This window comes from Lissotriton vulgaris, chromosome 4_1, assembly GCF_964263255.1.
Source record: "Lissotriton vulgaris chromosome 4_1, aLisVul1.2, whole genome shotgun sequence".
Taxonomy (NCBI): domain Eukaryota; kingdom Metazoa; phylum Chordata; class Amphibia; order Caudata; family Salamandridae; genus Lissotriton; species Lissotriton vulgaris.
In genome coordinates this window covers 1,754,076,139-1,754,095,019 of record NC_141691.1, presented here as the reverse complement: position 1 = coordinate 1,754,095,019, position 18,881 = coordinate 1,754,076,139, and the positions used below count along the sequence as shown (strand labels likewise).

The window sequence follows — 18,881 nt, the reverse complement described above, 5'->3', positions numbered from 1 at the left end:
GCTTAACGCTTAATGGGAGAAGCAGCGTCTTCCCAGGAACATCGGTCGCGTCTGTTCCTGGGAAGACGCTGCTTCTCCTGTGGCCGTCCGATTCAATTGTGGTCACGTTAATCGATTTTAGAACGGTCATATCATCTTAAAAGGACGTTGGGGCATATAACACAGTACCGTCTCCTTTTGACTCCGTTCCAGTCTTGGATAATAGCTTGGAGTAATATTGGAATTTGTTTCCCCTTTTAAATTGAATACTCATCTTTACCAAATTAATGGAGGAACACTGGGCACACCATTGACGGGTTGCCCTCACTCATTTATTGTTGGGACGCGACCGTCTTTTCATTATCCTTGGTCCCTTCTGTTGCTCTACACCCTCTTCCCTCCCCATCCAGTCCTGAAGAAGACCCGCAGCAGAGGCATTAAACTTCCCCTTATTGCGCCAGGGTCGAAACGTTGACGGTTTTTACCCCCATGTTTTGAGGCCTATACCTTATTTTCGATGTTCCCTGCCCTTCCCTGTTTAAACCATCAATGTATATTAAATGTGTGTGGGTAGGCCTCTGTGTTTTGTTTAACTAGAAGAATTGTATATAAAATTTGAACTTTGCCCTTTGAGTTTCCTTTTCCTTTTCAATTCACTTGAGCACCCCTTTCATTCTCACTGCATCCTGCAGTTTCTTCTTTTTCATTATCAAATTGTTTTTACGAATGTTGAAAATACATTTGAGATACATTTATTGACCAAGAAGATTGGTTGTCTTTTGGATTAATAGATGTTGGGTACGACATATTGATATGTAATTCTGGCTTTGGAAAAAATTATATCTCCTGTTTTCTGTTGTGGATTAATCTCCTTAATATATGAATAATGAGTGATACATTCATTGATGTTTGAAGATATATCGAGGACCACTGTTGTTTTATATTAATTGATACCCAGGTCCTTTGACTTATTGGGGTAACCCCATTGAATTAATGGGCTTGTTTGAGTTCCAGCAGGCAGACACAGCACACCTACCCCACTTGGGATCAGGTTACTGTCGCCGTGTCCTTAAACACATCACGGGCGGTGCTTTTTTTTTCATTCCCCCCTCACTTCCTCTCTCTCTTTCACTCGCACTCTCTCTCGCTCTCTCTCTTTCGCTCGCACTCTCTCTCGCTTGCACTCTCTCTTTCGCTTGCTCGCACAGTCTCTCTCTCTCGCTCTCTTTCGCTCGCACTCTCTCTCTCGTTCTCTCTCTTTCGCTCGCAGTCTCTCTCTTTCAAGGTGGTCCTCTGCTGCACAAACGCTCTACTGAAGGTAGTTGCTGCATATTGCATGCACGAGAGTCTCCAGGTGCAGGGTTGCATTGAAGGGATACAGTCTCTCCGGCAGTCTCGTACTTTATTTCGCTACCATGGGTCTTCCTCTGTCCTCTGTCAACTTGCAATGTGAGCTGTGGTATCAATTAACAGCATCACTGATGGAGGGGGCATTTAAGCGCAATAAACTAATACAATTGCACAACCCCTTCTTATCCAGAGGACCTGCAGCTCCTGTTATGTTCCCACCAATCAGGTTGTGCTTGTTGGACACTGGACTGCTGTTTTCCACCGATGCAAAAACAACAGTTGATTGAAAGAATGCAGAACAATGTCATACATTCACCTCAATACAGAGATCTGGCCTAAATCCACTATTTTTTGGCTCACCATGCCATTCCAGTTTAGACCTAGCCATATGCAAATCAGTCTTGACCCTGTGGCTCATGGGAACAGTCCAGCCCGAACTGCCAAGCCAGGTCCTCCCTGGACAGGGAACAAGCATCCTAGGACCGTTTCGGGGTTTCACCCCTCTTCAGCCAGGGTAGCTTGATTCTAGTGGCATGGAGAGCACGGGAGCCACGTCTGAGCATACCCGTCCCACTCGGGGTGACAAATGCAAAAACAACAGTTGATGGACAGAATGCAGAACAATATCATACATTCACCCCAGTACAGAGATCAGGGCCTAAATCCATATATTTTTCTCACCATGCCCTTCCAGTTTAAACCCAGCCATATGCAAATCAGTCTTGACCCTGTGCCTCATGGGAACAGTCCAGCCCGAACTGCCAAGCCAGGTCCTATCTGGACTGGAAACAAGCATCCTAGGACCGGATTCTGGGGTTTACCCCTCTTCAGCCAGGATAGCTTGATTCCAGTGGCATGGAGAGCACGGGACCCACGTCCGAGCATACCCATCCCACTTGGGGTGACAAATGCAAAACAAGCGTTGCAAATGCAATAGGTCTCGCCTTTGATTAAGTTAAAGCCATTTGCTTTGCTAATGGTATTGTATAGCAAAGCAAATGGCTTTAACTGAATGAAAGGCGAGACCTATTGCATTTTTAATGCTTGTCTTTCATAGAGAGCTGGATTCAGTAGAAACCATTTGTAACTAGTCAACTGAAATTTCCCCGAGGAAACTTTAGCCTGTGTTGGTTTGTGCTATGATCTTTGTAGTTTCACTTCTCCAGGTACTAATGCCCGACAACGTATCACACACACAATAGTGGCAACCTAAATTGCCCGTATTGTAACTCTTATGTGTGCTAAGTAAAAGAGGCTACTACACTAAGCATTTGCAAAACTGGCCGCTAAACTAATAGCAATTATAAGAGTGACACCAGGCGATACCACGCACTAGACCCAAGAGTAAAGGCGAAGCAGCATAGGAAGTCTTTGGAGCAGGGAGCTCTGAACTAGATTCACCCCTCGTGAAGTGAAGCTACTGCCTGTGGAGCAAACCCCGGTGTCCGCCATCTTGAGCCCACCCACCCGCGCTGTGTTCATGCTGCACACACGAGGAGTGCCCGGCTATTGAGCTCATATGCACGGCTCAGAGTGGAGGGCAACGGCTAAGCGAGTACTACCACAGCATGCATGCCAACATTTTGGAGGAGGAAAGTGGGAGATTTAAAATAAATATACAATAATCGAGAAAGTGTATTTCCCACATTTACTTATATTGAAGGAGATGGAATTTCCAGGGAAGACAGACAAAATAAGGTCATTTTGTGCTTCATAATCTGGTGTTTGCTGCATGACTCGGGTCTGTTGCCATGTATCCGGGTGTATTCTGGGCCGGCAGAGTGATATTTGGCGCACGTCGCCGGTGAGTCTATTAGAGCTGGTGTAAACACTTCAGCTGTGACAGGTGAGCACAACTGCAACCAATTAAAGGCTGGGCTGTCGGGAGTGGGGGTATCATAACCTCCTGCGCGAGCTGCCTCGATACCATCAACAGGACACGCGCGCCGCTTTGAAACTGGTAAACAAACGGCTTACCAACTTTCCATTCTGCACCTGCGTCTCTTAAGGGATACTGTGCTGGGATTTCTTTAACTGCAGTGTTCTTTGAAACGCAGACAATCGCCCACAAAATCAAGACCACTCGCTTTACTTTATAGCATAAAAGGCCACTTTATTCAGGATATATGAATTTCCTATCAGATAACCGTTCATTAATATTATAATCTGCAATTTGACAATTGAACACGAAACCATTTGTTTTTATTATAAATATGAATTCATACCGAAACCATCAAATATATTTTTCTTGTATTCCAAACTGAGTTCCCCAACATTTTCTTTCCATCTTTCCCCTCAATTGTTCTCTACAAGTCCCCCTAACTAACTAATGACTGGAGAAGCCCGCTCTAGACTTTTCCTCCCCGAGAGTTTTATGCCTCCAAAATCTGATATGGGAATCATGTCCTGAAGTGGCGAATATATATATAAATAAATATATATATATTTATAACTATATATATTTTTTTTTTTTCGGGTGGGTGGGTGGGTGGGATTTCGCTTGAGGAGCGACCTCGCCGACTCTATCCTACCTGCGCCTTAACCTACACCTAATCTCCTCACATCCTACGCGCGGTAAAACTGCCCTGACGCTACCTTCCTATCTCGCGCCTGGACTGTTCCATGTGCGCGAAAACCGCAGGGGGAGACAGCTCGCGCCTCTCCCCCTGCGGGGCCAATAATGGCGCAGCTGTCAGGCGCTCTTGAAATACGAGAACAATTCCAACGAGGGCATCTTTCACATGCGCTCTATCTGGCCGTCCCTTCGGACATGCTGACATCGCCTACAGCACTCTTCTTAGTCAACAACATGCACCATCTATTAAAGTCCTCTTTTTGGAATGCAGGCACACTCTTGCGCTTTCCTCTCCAATGTTGAAAGTCAATTTCAGGCAATGCACCCTCTAATATGCAGGCAGTAGTTTTGACAGTGCCTTCTGGGAAGTATACAGTGTTGCAGTTTCTCCCTCTAAAATGCAAGCATGGTTTATTGCACGTCTCAAAAATGCAGGCGCAATCGATTAGAGCTCTCTCTCTCTCTCTCTAAAGTGCAATCGCAGATCATTACAGTGATTTGTCCGAAATACAAGCATAAACTATTGTAGTTCTGTGATTCTCTTTAAAATGCTAGTACAATCTACTCATGTTTTCTTACAATGGCAGGCAGCATCTACACGGCCGTCCTCTTAGAAATGCAGACACCACCAATGGCATTTTTAAAATGAACTACATGAACATTCTATTACAGATTTACTAAAATAAACACAAAATATTTCAGGCTCTTCTGCTGTGCGTGCACAGTACTGCAAGCTTCTCTCCGAAACACTTCCAATCTACAGCAGTTCCCCTGCTGAAATGAATACATCGTATACAGCCACTAAACAAGGTGCAGGTACAGCACATGACAGCTGTTTCTGAAATGCAGGTACAGTACATATCACAGGTAACCCAATGGGATATTCATACGATATATAGCAGTTATTTCTGAACTCAAGGCCCAATTTCATGAATCCTTCTGTATGGAATGCAGGTACAACCTGTGACAGCCCCATCTCAGATAATCGGTGGCATTTAACTGCCTGATCTGCAGATAATTGTCTCTCTGAAATTCACTCGGCTCAAACTGCGGTGCCTCCACCCTATGCAATGCAGGAGCAGTCTGGGGAACTTCACTCTGTAAGGCAAGCACATTCTATTGCAAATTCTCTCCATTATGCAAAATGGCAGGATTCATGGCAGTCATCCCCATGGAATACAGGCACAGTCTGCTGCAGTTCACACTAAAGTCAGAAACAATCTATTTAAGCTCTCGCCGACAGACATTCATGCACAGTTCACTGTGGTAGAGTGTCCTTAGATTCAAGCACAAAATAGTTTTTAATCTCTGTGGTATTAGCGAAGTGGAACATAAGGTAGGAAGTTTAATACAAACACCAGCAATGTTTTATAGATGAGTCTAGCCAATTGGAACATAAGGTAGGAAGTTTAATACAAACACCAGCAATGTTTTAGGCTTACTGTGTGCAGATGTTGAGACAAACAAGCAGTGGCAAAGCCAAACGTAGCAACAATCAAACAGCGGTCGCGACGGAGCTTGTCTTTATGGGGCCATGTGTTTGAAACACATGGCCCCATAAAGATAAGAAACCTTTTGTGACGGGAGGAAGGCAGACGAGCCCGTCCAAATGGGCCGGCTGAAACAGCCTAAAGTGCACGTCATAAAGAGCTCATTTCCAATGGCTGGCCACCGTTTAGCATAAACTGTGGCGCCGGCCAATGGGAAAGAGGGGCGGGCTTCAAGCGCTTTACTGAAAGTCCTCAAAAACATAAAATCTCACTAAGCGAGCTGCGCATGTGCGCAGCCACGCTAGCCGAGACCTAAACAACAGTTGATGGACAGAATGCAGAACAATGTCATACATTCATCCCAGGACAGAGCTCTGGGCCCAAATCCATCGTCCACCGATAACACTGGGATCTCAGTTCGAGCAGTAATTCCATTTCTTAGTGATCAGCCGTTTGGCATCATGCAGGGGTGCGCCTACCTCGGAATAGAGACCAGGCCCTAAAGATTGAGCTACCGACACATGTACCAGCTAATGCAATCATTTGGAGATTATTGAATGCCACTGTTGTATATGCTTTGTTCCACAAAATACATTCCCTTTCAGGAAGTTTACCACAAATTGTGCACTTACCGTTAGAGATCTATTCAAACTGGTAATTGAGAAATGAATTCATTACTGACCTGTAACAACTATAGTGCAGTTTAAGGCAAGTCTATGTGTATATACTGTGCATTGATCAGGAATACAATGCTTCTATAAAATGTTTATGTTTGGGCTCCAACTATTGATGATATTGCCAATAAGCTCTCAATGTTTCAGCATGTGACCTCAATTTTCAGACTTTTTTATCTGGTGCCCCACTTACTTTATAGTCACTAAATAACTAACAACTAAACAACTATAACTAAACGGTTATAAGGTCCCACAATCCAGACCTATTGGCTATGCCAATGCTTGTTATTAGATTCCGTAGTATTAGTCACGCAGGGAGACGTAAGGCGGTTTTCGTCTCACACAACACAGGCACAGAGCTCTCAAAACGAAGGGTGAGACATTTGTGGGCAAGGCATTTGCAGACATGCCAACTCTCCCGATTCAGGCGTGAGGCTACCGATTTGAAGGCTAGTCTCCCGCCTCCCGATTCCTGCAAGCAAAAACCCGATTCCTCGGGGTTTCAGCTGACAGGGCTTGGTATTATGTTAAGTGCTAATTCTTCCAACAAAGAGTGGCGATGCAGGGGCTCTCGAAGGGGTGAAAAACCAACAAAGCGTCATTAACGAGGGAATGGCCTTTTAAAGACCTGCGAAGTACTTGGGAGGGGGGGCTGTGTGTGTGCACAGGAAGTTGTTTTAGCACGGGCTGTCACACGGGGGGGGGGGGGGGGCATGCACTGCTAGCAACCTGCCAGGCCAGTGCACAACACTTGCATCACCCTCTCTGCCTGCCATTATGCTCCATGCTTCTAAAAGGTAAGAAAAAACGTGCATTTGTGTTTCAAATGTCCAATCCTGCAGCAGCACGCTTCCAAAGCCCATACATACCAGTAACCCGATTCAAGGCCCCATTCTCCCGATTTTTTTCATAAATCTCCCTCTTTGCTCTTCTGAAATGTTGACATGTATGCATTTGGAATCATCAAAAAAAACATCCAAGCCATCATCGAGTAACCCGGAGGCAAAGCCAAAGTACCCCCGAGGCGACAATCTTCACGCAGTACCCCGGGGGTAACAAAGCTTAGCCCGTTTTATTTTCCTTTTCCACTTCTGAGGCAGCCTGCCAGGCCTGTGCGAGCCTCCCCTGTTTTGCCCTATAGATGGCGCACGCCCTCCCTCATACTGCAGAGGAAGAGTCAACGGCAGTGGCTGAAAATTAAAAGCGGGCCCCTAGTCTTCCGTGCATCGGACCCACAGTAAACAAAATTGTCTTATCCGATCGCCGTTTCCCAGCGTCGCTCCCCTGCTCGGATATGGATGCGGAGGGACTGGAGCCTGCCGGACTGCGGAGTTAAAGGTGAGGCGGGGGTGGCATGGCGGCCATGGCGTATTTTTCTCCGCTTTGTTTTGGTTCTCCGGTAGCCGCTCTGCTGGGTTCCTGCAATCTGCAACATGGCATTTTTTTCTATTCGGTCAGTCAGCCTTATGCTGCATGACGGAGAGACACTTTTTAACGTTTTTTATTTTTTTTAACGAGTGTATTTTTCTATTGTAATGTAATATTTATAGAGCTTACTACTATGCGAGACGTTAACGCGCTTGCCTACATTAGGGTGACCAGAATTTTAAAGCCAAAAACAGGGACATTTAACAAAAATAGAAGAAGGACTACAATTTTACTTCAAGCGATTAGAGTGCTCCTCAGCAGAGAATTACAGAACAGGCAGTAAGAACATACATAAAATGCAATTTTTAAGCCCAGTAGCTTGCCTGTTAATTAAATTGCTTTCTTGAAACAACTGCTAACTATACCTGCTTTGTAAAACATAAAAAACACCTTCCACAGTTTTCAGTCGACCTTCTCCAAAAACGGGGACATGACCTAAATTTCTTAAAATTTGCTGGGACAGCTGGTTAAAAACAGGGACCGTCCTGGCAAAACGGGGACGCCTGGTCACCCTAGCCTACATAGATGGCATATTGCCACTTGATTGCTAGAAACGGAAGTATCGCGTGATGTTTTTTTTTTTACAAGGGCATGCTTCACATCTTTTGACACAAAGAGTGCTGTACTGCAAAATAAAAATAAAAAATCACTTAATTCGCGTATATTTGATGTAGTGGTGCAAATGTGATTTTTTTTTGTAGGCTAATTCTATGTTGTGCGCATTTAAAGTTTAAAAACATGTGTTTCCTTTTATGACTGTCCAAAATATGACATTCGTGCTTTTCAGTGGAAAACTCACTGCGGACTGCGATTGCAGTGTCAGAAGACCGTGGTTTGAACTTTGACAGGCCGAGATGAGAACTTTACTAGTTACGAAACATTTATCAACACCCTTGCAATTTCAGTTTGTTCTAGTTTTCTTCAGATACATATATCCCTTTTAAAAATATAATTTCTCAAATAAAATTAAGTGTTAACTAATGAATCGTCAGTAAAACTCCGAGGCGTACCCAAAACATTGGGAAGGGTGATTTGGGCACGCAACACAGTTTTGTCCGGAATAATTGTATCTCTGAATTACAGGATAGCCTCTTTGTGCTGGGCGCTAGTATTTCCAGTTGGGCTTCATGATATGCAGACTATTCAAGTTGGCACTTTGCATTTCCAGGTTGCCAACTTATAGAACACAAAGGGATGAATGGAAGACATGTCTAACCAAGCTGACAGTTGTCAGAGGCCACTTTCAATGCAGCCATGTGAACATTGTTGGAGATATTAGCATGTTATAATTTGTAAACTCATATAAGCCATATTGTAATAAAAGTATGGTTGTTTCCAGTTACCGACATGGCTGACAAAGGAGAAGCTGCAAGGTCTGTCTGAGCCAGTGCTGTGTTGCCAATTGTGTCTTTGTTCGTGGTTCATAAATTGTTAGACCACTGTTGAGCAGTATAGTTAGAAAAATAGGAAAAACACATGAGGAGTAGAAATGTATTCAGAAGATGTTTATAAGATGTTCATTCCTAGAGCTCCTGTCTGATACTTCAGATTATTTGGAGGCCGTCACAGTGCCAATAACATACTTCTGGCTCGTGTCAATAATGACTTTAGGTGGTTCAACCCGTCGGAGTACCATCAGCAGAAGGACAAGCCTTCAGATGCTTTTCATGCCTGACTATGCCACTCTGACAACACTTGCGACCTCTGTACCAAGTAGTCCAAACTCTCATAGGTGTCTGAAAAGGGTGATTTGTTCTAAACTCACAACTGCTACTTGTCACAAGGAAGTTCAACACCAACAGCTAGTTCATATCCGCTCTATGCTCTAAACACTATTTTCTAACTCTCATGACACATAGGCATTCTATAAAGGGAGAGACACAAGACTAAGACACTTTTAAGAAAAAACAGACGTCCGGAGTCGGTGGACAGTGAGGATGGTGTCTTATTTTAGTGTTGGACAGATGGGCATCACAATTATAGACTATAATAATTGTCAATAAACGAAGGGCATGAATTCCATGGAAAAGGCAAAAAGTACACACTTATATAATTGTTTATCCCCATGGGGAAAATTGCGTATTTATAGTTTGTAGAGTCGACACGGGAAAATGACAGATTCTTAAGAAGTTGATTCAGTTATCTTCAACCAATATTGTGCATCTAATTATAACACTACGACAAGTATTAAAAAAGTTTTTTGATTAAAAGCATATTACCACAAGTGTTTGGTAACAGTATATAAATTTTATTACACTTTATCCATTTACAAAATATCTTAAACACTTTAAAAACATTTAGCAATAAACATGATCATCACAATTTCTTGGATAAAATATCAATGTGAACACAGAATCAAAAGGTCGACGCTGCGTTTCGGCTTTCTCTAGTACACCTTCATCAGGACTGATTCTACACAATTAAAATAATAAAACACAAAGTTACCAAACAGATAATAGTGGGTGCTACATTATTCATCTGTCTGTTGTTGCATTTCGTCTTCCCGATTTAAATTACTCTACTATTATCTTGATCTACACACATTTTTATTTATTACACTGCACATTTTCTGTAAATGTGCAGTGTAATAAATAAAAATGTGTGTAGATCAAGATAATAGTAGAGTAATTTAAATCGGGGAAGACCAAATGCAACAACAGACAGATGAATAATGTAGCACCCACTATTATCTGTTTGGTAACTTTGTGTTTTATTATTTTAATTGTCTAGAATCAGTCCTGATGAAGGTGTACTAGAGAAAGCCGAAACGCCGCGTCGACCTTTTGATTCTGTGTTCACATTGATATTTTATCCAAGACATTGTGATGATCATGTTTATTGCTAAATGTTTTTAAAGTGTTTTTTAAGATATTTTGTAAATGGATAAAGTGTAATAAAATTTATATACTGTTACCAAACACATGTGGTGATATGCTTTTAATCAAAAAACTTTTTTAATACTTGTCGTAGTGTTATAATTAGATGCACAATATTGGTTGAAGATAACTGAATCAACTTCTTAAGAATCTGTCATTTTCCCGTGTCGACTCTACAAACTATAAATACGCAATTTTCCCCATAGGGATAAACAATTATATAAGTGTGTACTTTTTGCCTTTTCCATGGAATTCATGCCCTTCGTTTATTGACAATTATTATAGTCTATAATTGTGATGCCCATCTGTCCAACACTAAAATAAGACACCATCCTCACTGTCCACCGACTCCGGACGTCTGTTTTTTCTTAAAATTGCTTTCCCCACCGTCCTCTATGATTTAGAGTGGGGTCCTCCTATCTGTTTTCACACAAGACTAAGACACAACATTCAGCTACCTGTACAGGAGATCATAGCCCTAACAATCTGTGGCCGCACAATACATGGCTTAGAAACCAATCATGGCGCCATCCCATATCCTTGAACCAGCAATAGTGATTCAGTTGTCCGATGCAATTGCAGCCACCGTGAAGGTGTTCAGTGACCATCCTCAGTGCCATGGAGCCATGAATCCCGACTGCATTTCTTGATTCTGTGACAAGCCATGGGTGACAGATGGTGTAAACCTTCTAGAAAACAGATGTTACCTGAGGAACACTTTATAAGATAGAAATCATGGTATATGAATAATATGCCACAAAGGAGAACCCATGCAATGAGGGAATTCTTTCTCATGCCACTGGTAATCAAGCAAGTCTTCTTTGACCTATGACAAGCTTCATCTTCTTTGTGACACTGCAGGTCCCAGGCTTCAGCAAGAAGTCCCAATATACAAATATACACTATATAACTGTTTGGCATGTAGAAGAGAACCTTAACCGCTTCCGTGCTACAGGAATTCCAGCCCTGTGCTGGACATTCCAATCGCAGGCGTGGTCGTGACAGAACAATTCCGTCATCAGCACAGCCCAACCGTGATTCATGACGGAATGGTTCCGGCACGAGCATGGAAGGGGTTAACTAGGAAAAGGTGTCCAAGGTCGACTCCAGTGAATAAACTAATGTGTTCAGTATCCCCGTCATCCATTCAAGAAACACTACCCAGATGCCAGACTCAGAATCTAGGCCTCTCACATTGTTCTTGCTAATGAACAAACTGTACCAGTAAATGTCAGTTCCAATAAACAATTGAAATAGTTGAAGTCACGCCTTTACTAACTATAGATGCCTACAGACCCAAGTCAGGTGGGAGACTTCAGGGTTACTTCAATATAAGTCATTGGGTGAAATATATTCCCCCGATTTTTTTCGAAGTCTCTGTAGGAAGTACTTCTCCAATTAAAACTGAGATTGAATCCACAAAGTTGGTAGTTTAAGATGGGAAGCTTTATTTCCTTACAAGTAACCCACGACAGGTCCAGTGAAGTAGATGATACAATATGAATAATGCACACCCAACATTCTAGATTTAAGAATACTGACATCATTACATTCTTTTAAATGTGTACAACATAAGCAAACCTGAAACCACTCTCTACACAACCCCCTTCCTATAAAAACAAAAAATAAACTAAATAATGAAAAAAACACATTAATAATAAACAAAATCATCAGAGCGAAAAGGTGAAGGTCTGATGCGAGAACTGCACCTGACTTGAAAGTTATCTCCAGATCCTTTGACATTACTTGGAATATTTTCCACATAACCTGAAGCAACAAGAGAAGAAGAAACATTATCACCTTCCCCCCTATTTCCTAAAGAATGAGGGGTATAAATGGTGTCACCAAAATTGTCATGATTATGAACAAGTTCACCAACATCAAACCAATCAGAATCAGTTTGAGTTTTGATTCTTTTACAGATTATCTTTGCTTGTTCCTCTGTAAGTTTTATTACAGCATTTCGATTCCACCACCCTCTATTCTGTAACATCACTGTCATTTTAGATAATTTTACAATTCTTGCCGGTTCAGAAAATCTAGATTGCCCTTTACAAACTTTAATGGGTTTCCTTATAAGAACCCAGTCACCAGGAGATAAATAAGTAATTTTAACATGTTTTCTTTTGTCATATTTCTCCTTATACATTCTTTGTTTTTCTTCTACATGTTCTCTAATTTTATGCAAATCAATAGTATTAGAATTGGTATTACCCAATTTGTTTCTCAACCATGATGGACTAAACTGAGAAACAGGTTTTCTACCACGTAGCAAGACATATGGAGAAACATCTGTGGTCGAATGGGGTGTAGTATTATAACTCCACACCTTTTCACTTGCATAGTTGTATACATCAAGCCACGCCACTGGACTCCACTGGACGGACCACAGCTGCGTCCACTTCACCTTCCAAAGAACGACGATCCACCACCACCAGCAACCGGTTGCTCGAAGAAGCTGGAACAAGATCACAGCCGACCAGCTCGCCGCTTCCCTGAGCCAGCACCCCCCTGCCAGCTCAGCGAACCCCAGCCAGGCCGCCGACAACCTCACGAAGTGGATCAACAACTGCGCGGATGAACTCGCCCCACTGAGGACCCCGCCCAGCAGACCCGGCAGCAAGAAGGCCCCATTGTTCACCGACGAACTCAAGAGCTCCAAGAAGAACTGCCGAGCCCTCGAGAAAGCCTGGAGAAGGGAACCAACACCGGACAACATGACCGCCCTCAAGCTTGCCACCTGGAAGCACCACCAACTGATCCGCGCCACCAAGAAAACTGCATTCAAGGACCGGCTGGACAACAACGCACACAATTGCAAGGAACTCTTCAACATCGTCAAAGAGCTCTCCAACACCAACGCCGGAAACAATGACATCACCCCATCGCAAGACCTCTGCAATTCCCTCGCCTCCTACTTCCACAACAAGATCGCGGACATACACAACAGCTTCAGCACTCAACCGACGCACGCCACAACCGAACCACCGCCCCCCACCACCACCCTCAGCGCCTGGACTCCGATCAGCACCGAAGACACCATCCGCATGATTAACTCCATCCACTCCGGATCTCCGACCGACCCCTGCCCTCACCACGTCTTCAACAAGGCCGACGCTGTCATCGCACCCCACCTGCGGGACATCATCAACACCTCCTTCGACACCGCCACCTTCCCTGAGAGCTGGAAGCACGCCGAACTCCGCGCCCTGCTAAAGAAACCTACAGCGGACACCACCGAACTCAAGAATTACCGCCCCATCTCGCTCCTCCCGTTCCCAGCCAAAGTCATCGAGAAGACCGTCAACAAACAGCTGGCCGCCTTCCTCGAGACGAATGGATCCCTCGACCCCTCACAGTCTGGCTTCCGAGCCAACCAATGCACCGAGACTGCCCTCATCGCTGCCACCGATGACATCCGAGCCCTGATGGACAACGGAGAAACAGCGGCCCTCATCCTCCTAGACCTCTCCGCGGCATTCGACACTGTCTGCCACCGCACCCTAGTGCAGCGCCTCAGCAACGTCGGAATCCAGGAGAAGGCACTGGAATGGATCATCTCCTTCCTCAACGGAAGAACACAGAGAGTCCGTCTACCACCGTACAAGTCAGAGGCCACCGAAGTCATCTGCGGCGTCCCTCAAGGATCCTCGCTGAGCCCCACCCTCTTGAACGTCTACATGAGCCCCCTCGCGGCCATCGCACGCCAACACAACCTCAACATCATCTCCTACGCTGACGACACCCAGCTGATCCTCTCCCTGACCAACGACCCCGCCGCCGCCAGAGCCAACCTTCACGAAGGGATGAAAGACGTAGCCGAGTGGATGACGACCAGCCGCCTGAAACTGAACTCAGACAAGACGGAAGTCCTCATCCTGGGATCCTCGCCCTCCGCCTGGGACGACTCCTGGTGGCCCCCCGCCCTGGGCAGCGCACCCAAACCGACAGACCACGCACGCAATCTGGGCTTCATCTTGGTCTCCTCCCTCACCATGACCAGACAAGTCAACGCCGTCTCCTCGTCATGCTTCAACATCCTGCGCATGCTACGGAAGATCTTCAGGTGGATCCCCATCGAGACCAGGAAGACGGTCACCCAGGCCCTCGTCACCAGCCGACTGGACTACGGCAACGCCCTCTACGCCGGAACCACCGCCAAGCTCCAGAAGAGACTCCAGCGGATCCAGAACGCCTCAGCCAGACTCATCCTCGACATCCCACAACACAGCCACATCTCCGGACATCTGAGAGACCTGCATTGGCTCCCGGTCAACAAAAGAATCACCTTCCGCCTCCTCACCCACGCACACAAAGCCCTACACGATCAAGGCCCTAGCTACCTCAACAACCGCATCAACTTCTACGCTCCCAAACGACACCTCCGATCAGCCAGCCACGCCCTCGCCGCCGTCCCCCGCATCCGAAGAACGACAACAGGAGGAAGGTCCTTCTCCTACCTGGCCGCCAAGACCTGGAACTCCCTCCCTCCCGACCTGCGCCTGACCCAAGACCACCTCTCCTTCAGGAAGAAGCTCAAGACCTGGCTATTCGAGCAGTAGCAGCACTCCCCCCCCCCCCCCTCCCCTTTCCCCCCCCAAGCGCCTTGAGACCCTCCGGGTAAGTAGTGCGCTCTTTAAATGTCTATGATTGATTGATTGATCAAGATTATTAGCCATAGCTGTTTGCACCCCTTCTTTTAATAGCCTGTTAGCTCTTTCCACAAGACCATTTGAGACAGGACTGTACAAAGGTACCAAAATGTGTTTAACCGAGACCTCATTTATAAAATTTTCAAACTCATTGGATACAAAATGAGTACTATTATCGGTCACAATTTCGGATGAGAGACCTTCAATTAAAAACAAACGTTGTAAAAACGTAATGACAGATCTAGAATCAGAATTCCTCACAAATGAGAAATACAGCCATTTTGAAAAATATTCAGTGATTACAATTAAAAGTCTATTATCACTTCCAAGAAGATTAAAAGGACCAGAAAAATCTAATCCTAACTTTTGCCTCGGACCTTTTGGCCATTCAACTGGACATAAAGAAGTAGTGGAAGTATGCCAATGCTTATCAGAACCCAAACATTCGGGACACTTATCCACAAAAGCTTTAACCTGACTATCGATGCCTGCCCACCAATACATTTCTTTTATTTTACGAACGGTACTAGAAATTCCTAAATGTCCTTCTTGGGCAAGAGAAATAATTTTACATCTATAACCTTCAGGTGGTACTACTTTGTCTTCTCGAACTAGCACGTCATTAACGATAGACAATTCTGCAGCAACTTGCGAATAACATCTATCTTGCATAGACAAGCTCCTATCGCAAGGCCAAACCTGAACTAAAAACTTCTTCACCTTTCTAAGACAAAGATCACCCTGATCACAAGCAATCCATTCTTCCTCAGATAGCTTACTAAACTGTGTCAAATCATTGATGGTGAAAACAACATCCCAGTCTTTGTTCTTAATAGGACAATCAACATCTACATCTTCCAAAGGAATACGTGACAAACAGTCTGCCCTGAAGTTCTTACCGCCTGGGATGTATTTAATATCGAAGTTAAATTCTTGCAGCCTAGCCAAAAGTCTGACCAATCTGGAGGAAGCTTTGTTGGAGCAAGTGTCCCCAAGCATATATATTAAAGGTTTGTGATCTGTAAAAAGTTGGAACCTAGAACCCCAAATGTACATCCTGAATTTTTCAACGGCCCAACAGCATGCCAAAGCCTCCCTTTCGATTGTGCTATAATTAGCCTCTGCTGCACTTAAAGTTCTGGAGGCGAATGGTGCCGTATACTCTTGACCATTGATTATTTGACTCAATACTGCACCTAATCCTTTAGAGCTAGCATCAACTGTCACAACACTACTCTGACCATGAGTAAAAGCTCTGATAGCTGGGGCCTCTAGAATTAACTTTTTGACTGAATCAAATGACTGTTGAGTTACTTCAGACCATATGTATTTGGCATTTTTTTAAACAGGTTTCTGAGAGGTTGCACAATTATAGCGTAACTTTGAACAAAGCGAGCATAATATGCGCTAAGTCCTAAAAATGCTCTTAAAACATCTTTATCTTGAGGTCTGGGTGCATCCTTGATTGCCTTGATTAATGATAATTTAGGTTTTATGTCACAAACAGAAATATTATGCCACTTCTTGAGTAATACATTTGCATCTGTTCCTGTTAACAGTCATGCCTACAGCCTCTAATTTTTGTAACACTGTGTCAAGTAGGCTTTAGTGTGATTCTAATGTGGCTGTGTGAATTAAGATATCATCTTGGAATGCTTGGATACCATCTATATGTGAAAATAATTGGTCCATCAAGCGTTGGAAAACACTAGCCGCGGATGCCAATCCGAAGTGTAAGCGTTTATACATATAAACTCCAAAAGGAGTAACAAATGTGGTTAATGGCTGGGATTCTTTTGAGAGAGGAATCTGATGATATGCAGATCTTAAGTCTATCGTGGTGAAATACCAGCTACCACCAAGATTAGCCAACATTTCTTGAATTCTGGGTAGGGGGTGGCAGTCCACCACGATATTGCAATTAAGTGCTCTTAAGTCCGCACACAGACGAATCTCGCCAGAACTTTTATGGGCGACAACACTAGCAGAAACCCACTCAGATGATTCTACAGGTCTTATAATGTCTTGTACACATAAGCCATGAAGCATCTTCTTTAAATCCTCTCTAGCCTGACCCCCTAGGATATTGCGGCATGTATTTGCAAATTTAGCGGCACAAATATGGAAATTTAGCGGCACAAATATGGAAATTTAGCGGCATTTTTGCAGCACTTTATTTTACTCATAATCATTCATTTTCAGCCTTAAATCAATGGAAATTGTTTTAGCAGAGTATTCCACTTGGAAATAGGCCTGTTTAAAGTTCTGCAGCTCTACGGAAGCACAGCTTCAATCCTAACCTCGTGCCTGGAGACCTATTTTGCAACCGAAATAGTACATATTGCGGTTATTGTTCAACCCAGCTGATTTCGCTATTTTTTCGTGAATCGCAAAATGCTGGGGGGGGGGGTCGCGGGGGGGGGGGTCTCGCTAAAGCTGTCTGTAGGCGAGACAAAAAAATAAAACACTAGGGCCCAGATGTAGGTAAATCTAATTTACCGACTCATAAATACCGAATTTACCGATTCGGTATATATGAATCGGTAAATTAGAAGGAGGCAGATGTAGGTAATTTTTAAAACACAATTACCAAATCTGTAAGATTCGGTATTTACCGATTCGGTTAATACCAAATCGGTATTTCCAATTGATTCCTATGGGCTTTGAAGCCCATAGGAATCAAAGGGAAATACCGAATCGGTAAATACCGAATCCTGGCAGGGGGAACAGGGTGTCACTTTGACACCCTGTAGCACGCCAAGTGCAGGCTTGTGTGCCATGTGGCACACATACATGCCCTAAGGGCATGTCTGTGTGTCACATGGCATAGGTGTACATGCACAGATGTGCATGTACACCTGAAATCGGTATTTTACCACCCAATAGGATTGGGTGGTAAATACTGACTCCTAAAGGGCCTGTGGCATTCTGTGAAGTGCCACCTACATATTGATTTTCAGAATCTGTAAATTTCCGTTTCGGTATTTTACCGATTCTGTGTATTTACCGAATCAGTAAATTTACCGATTCTGTAAATCAGATGCCCCCTACATCTCAAAAGCCAAATACCGGTCGGTAACGGCCGCAATCGGCCGTTATCAACCGGTAATTGGCTACCTACATCTGGCCCTAGGTGTTTCCCTATTGTTCTAAAATACTTTTAGAGTGATTCCCTCTTATATTTGTTGTTTCAATTTATATTTCAAGGGAGAAAGAAAATACCTGATTTCCCTTAATTTCTCTATTTTGTTTTACCCGTCTTGAAAAAGAAATGATGGGCAGGTGGGTAAACCACAGGCCAGGTGACAGTCATACCTATGTGGGATGGCAGGCACCCCATGCCAGTGCAACTGATGTGAGGCACCTGACAGAGCAGCTGCCATGTTGTCTCTAATGTCTTAAAAACAGAGAACACCTGTCCTTTGAAGTTCCCGCCTCGTGCCTACACGGCACAGCATGGGCTCTGATTACAGGTCTGTGCCCCTCACCTGGCACCTACCCGGGATATGAACCCTCGCCTGTTGCCGACCTTCCAGTGCCATACCCTCACCCAGTGCCATGCTTCCAGGGCACTGACCACATCTGGTGCGCTCGAAGGAGACCATGTTACCAACCAAGAAAGCTCAGCAGGTTAAGTTCTTGCTTTAAAGCTATGTTTTCAACTTGGAGGTTCAAGTCTAGACACTCCAGCTGAACTGATTTCCTTCGTTTTCAATTAAATAAGGTGAGTCTAATGAACTCTGGTGATAGCAAAATGTTTCTCACAGTGCTGTGAAACAGCAAAACTGCAATTTACCATGTGTTTCAGTTTAACAAGGGGAGCAGGCAAGGCACGGGACTTATTCAATTTATTGAGA

The 18,881-nt window shown here is 44.2% G+C and overlaps 1 protein-coding gene across 2 annotated transcripts in view; it reads left to right on the top strand.

Moving 5' to 3' along the window:
• The first annotated feature begins 7,017 nt into the window (after positions 1-7,017).
• The window catches only part of ANKRD46 (ankyrin repeat domain 46), a 131,765-nt gene continuing 119,901 nt past the window's right edge, over positions 7,018-18,881 (top strand). Inside the window, exon 1 of one of the 2 annotated variants that reach the window (XM_086966059.1) lies at positions 7,018-7,406. The gene's annotated coding sequence lies outside the window, so the exon portion shown is untranslated. The remainder of the gene's footprint in view (positions 7,407-18,881) is intronic. The other variant, XM_086966058.1, reaches the window with a different exon arrangement.